Source organism: Pygoscelis adeliae, unplaced genomic scaffold, assembly GCF_000699105.1.
Source record: "Pygoscelis adeliae isolate BGI_AS28 unplaced genomic scaffold, ASM69910v1 Scaffold358, whole genome shotgun sequence".
NCBI lineage: Eukaryota > Metazoa > Chordata > Aves > Sphenisciformes > Spheniscidae > Pygoscelis > Pygoscelis adeliae.
Genome location: NW_008825429.1, coordinates 4,192,042 through 4,195,605, shown reverse-complemented (window position 1 = coordinate 4,195,605; position 3,564 = coordinate 4,192,042).

Sequence of the window (3,564 nt, the reverse complement as noted above, 5' to 3'; positions counted from 1 at the left end):
GTGGGTCAGAGGGCTGGCACTGAGGGGCTGTTGGGGCTGGATTTTCTTCCTCCGGCCCGTCCTCCGGGATTTGTGCGCCGCCCTCCTCGGGGAGAGGAGCTGGTTTGGCTTTGCAAGTGGGCGATGCTGCACGTAGGCAGGAGGTGCCGTGCGGGGCCAGCTCTGGGCCCCAGCTGCGGTGCTGGCAGCGAGACCCCTTTAATTGGCGCACACAAAGAGTGCAAACCTGTTACAGGAACGGGCTTGCCATGGGCAGGTCTGTGCCTGCCGCCTGGGCAGGGTCTCCTGCAGCTCTTGGTGCCTGTGCCACCCTGCGCACGCTGGGTTAGAGCTGCTGCAGGTCTCCAAACCCGCTGGTGGAGGCGGTCAGCAGAAAGGTCGATGTTCTGGTATGCAGGAGCCCAGCGCCTGCCCTTCGCTTGCCGGGGTTTTGCTGGCTTTGGCAGGCTGGTCTGAGCATGCCGAAGCTGTCGGCTGGAGGAGGGAGGCTGGACAAACGTGTTGCTTTTTAAATTAGCACTGGATTGATTGGGTTTGCGATAGGGAAGCTCTGACTGGCGCCGGGCACCCGGCTGGCTGTCATCTTGCATCACCCAGGCGGAGATGTGCAGGGCTCTGGAATGGGCTTTGCTGATGTCCAGCCCTGGGAGGCTTGGGGGGGGGATGTTTTAATAGGGACTGGCTGCAAAATGGAAAAGCCTGCTTGGGCCCTGCGCTCCCGTTGGGGACTGTCCTGGTGCTCTGTAGGCTCAGAAATGCCTCGTGCATCCCCGCTCCGCTGCATTGGTGGGCCGTGTGCTGCCCAGCGCTGGTTAAGCGAGCCAGGCGCTCCCTCACCAGGAGCAGGACCAGGCACGAGGGACCCAAGAGAGGAGATGATGCTTCTCAGCAGCCATGCAGCTTGGTGAAGGGTGCAGGGGCAACTCAAACTGCTGCAGGCTCCCCTTGCAAAGCCCCTCTCAACGCTCTCCTACAGCTGCAGTCCCCGGGCCACCTCCCCACTTCTGGAAGAAGTCCCTTTTGTCACTGATATTGCTTACCCTGCTGCCTCTCAGCTGTGTCCTCAGCTGGCATGGTGGCACTGCAGTCCTCAATGCACTGAAGTCCTCTTGCCATGGTGTCCTGGGCAGGTCTGCCCCGCTCATGCTGAGCCGGCTGCTGCTGCGCTGCATGGAGACCTGCTCCCTCCTCCGCGCGGGGGCAAGAGTCACCCATCAATCCTCCTGGGGAAACAGTCTGACACTTAAATCTTCAGATTCTCCTCGATGGTGTTTGGAAACACCCCCCTCTCCCCTCCCTCCAAATCAAACCACTTGGCTGGGCAGTGAATAAGGGTTAATAACAGGCAGCTTGCCCTGCAGCTGAATGGGACTCAGTTAATTGCAGTATTTCAGTCATGCCACAGGAGCTCCTCATTATGGTAATTTCTCCTGCCCCTTTTGTTAGTGCTGGTGCAGGTTACTTTGCCCCCACCCCCAGCCCTCCCCAAATAACGTGGGGGGCATTTTGCTTTCTGCCTTTCCCCAGGAGACAGGCCTGGTGCAGGATCCCACCCCGCCCTGGTGCCAGGGATCCTGCAGTGGATGCGGTGGCCAGCACGGGCCAGGGATGCTCTGCAACACAGGGATGCTCTTCTGCACCCTCCGCCTCCTGGAAGTCCACCTGCCTTGTGTAACCAAACCACAGGCTGGTTTGCTGGAGCGGAGCAGGGCTGTGCCCCCAGCCAAGGGACACAAGCCATGGTGTCTCCCTGCTTTCATGCCCATCTCCTGCTCTCCATCCTACGCAGAGGGCTGTGAAACCTGCTGGGTGGGAGTGTGGGAGAGATGGGGAGAGACAGGAGAGAGTCACCGACATGCACACGGTCTCATGTCATGCTCTGCCCTGGTAGAGCATCTCCAGGCTGCTTTAGAGAGCTCCTCCTGCAGCATTCAGCCTCCTTCATGAAAATACTTGAAATGCAAGGTTTCTAGCCTAGCTCCTGCCCCATTTCCCTTGGAGGCCTCATCTCGGGCTGTGGTGGCACATCACAAACCGCATGCGCAGGGCTCCCCCCGGGTCCCTCAGCCTGCCTGACGGTGAGGATCTGACGGCTGGGAGCTCGGGCAGGTCTGTGGGCCTGGGGCTCCCTGGAGAGACCCTTCTCATTCTCCCCACAGGACATGAGACCCCACAGGCTCCCCATATGCTGGTGGAGCCCAGGACCCTCCTCCGGAGTTCACAGCCCCCCTGCTGTAGGGCATCCTGGAGCGGAGCAGGTCTGTGTGCTGATGGGGAGGACTTCAACCTGTGTCCCCAAGGGATGGCATGGCAAATCTGTCAGAAGTGGCTTTGGCAGCTGGCTAAAACCCTCAGATGTGTTTTCCTCAAGTGAGCTATTGCCCAAAATGCAGCAATCTACCCATGGGAAATCATGAAGAAACCCTCCAGGGAAGGTGTGCTTTCTGGTCCCTGATGCCGGCTTTGTAAGACACCAGCTCTCCCTGGGAACTCCTCTTGCGGAGACGGTTACTTTTAGATGGGGCTGGGAGGAAAAAGTAACTTGTTTTGGTTCAGATCAGAAGTTAACTAAACATCTTCTCCAATGGATCCACCACCAAGCTTTGAGTCGTTTGACAAATATCCTTTTTTTTTTTTCTTCTCTTGCAGCACCTTGCTTTCAGGGCTCCCCCTGTTCCTGCAGCACGGGGTCCCTGGGGACGCTTCCCTGGGGTACCACCTGCGCCAGCCCCTGCATCCTCCCGGGGTGCTGGTCCCTGGCAGAGCACCGAGGAGCAGGCTCCTGAGCTGAAGTGGCCCAAGGTAATAAAGATAGATACAGAACGGACAGAAAACTAAATATATTGCTGCGACTGATTAAAGACAAATGATTTTTGGCAAATATTAATGTTCTGGCAGGAGTGTCACAGGAGCCACTTCAGCACTCCTGGGAATATTTTTTTTATTTCTTTTTAGGTCTTCTGTTTGATATTTAAAACACCCACCCAGGTCTGGTGCATCCCTCCATGGGAAAGGCGCGCGCCTCTCCCGGCACCCCTAGGGAGCCGCCCCGTGCTCCCCCCCCCCCCCCCCCCGGGGCCCCCAGCCGCTCCCCTCTTTCCTCTCCTGTAGCATGGGGGGCAGGGGGGGGGGAACCCACATTTGCAGCTCAGCTGTTTAAAGTGTCCGCCGAGGCTGGGCTGGCTGCGGAGAGGGCTTTCCCAAGGGGAAAATAACCGTGCAGGGAACCAGAGAGGTCAGTGGCTTGGCTTTTAACACAAAACTCTCGACGCTGGGAAGGGGAGCTGCGAGGTGTGATGGTCTGGCCTTAGGAAAACCTGGACCGTGGCAACTGTCGCAGACGCCTGTGGGATGATGCTGTTACGCTGGTGTAACTGCATTAAGATGGTGTGGCTTCCCTGGTGCTGTGGCTCCTCTGAAGCTTGTACCTTGGGGAACCCCTCTGCTTAGACGTAGAGGGGCCAAATCCAGCACGAGTGCCGGGGAGAGGACCGGGAGGGTTAGCGAAGGGTCAGCCCCAGGCTTGGCTTGCAGTGGGGGGCCGGCATTCGCAGAGGAATCGGC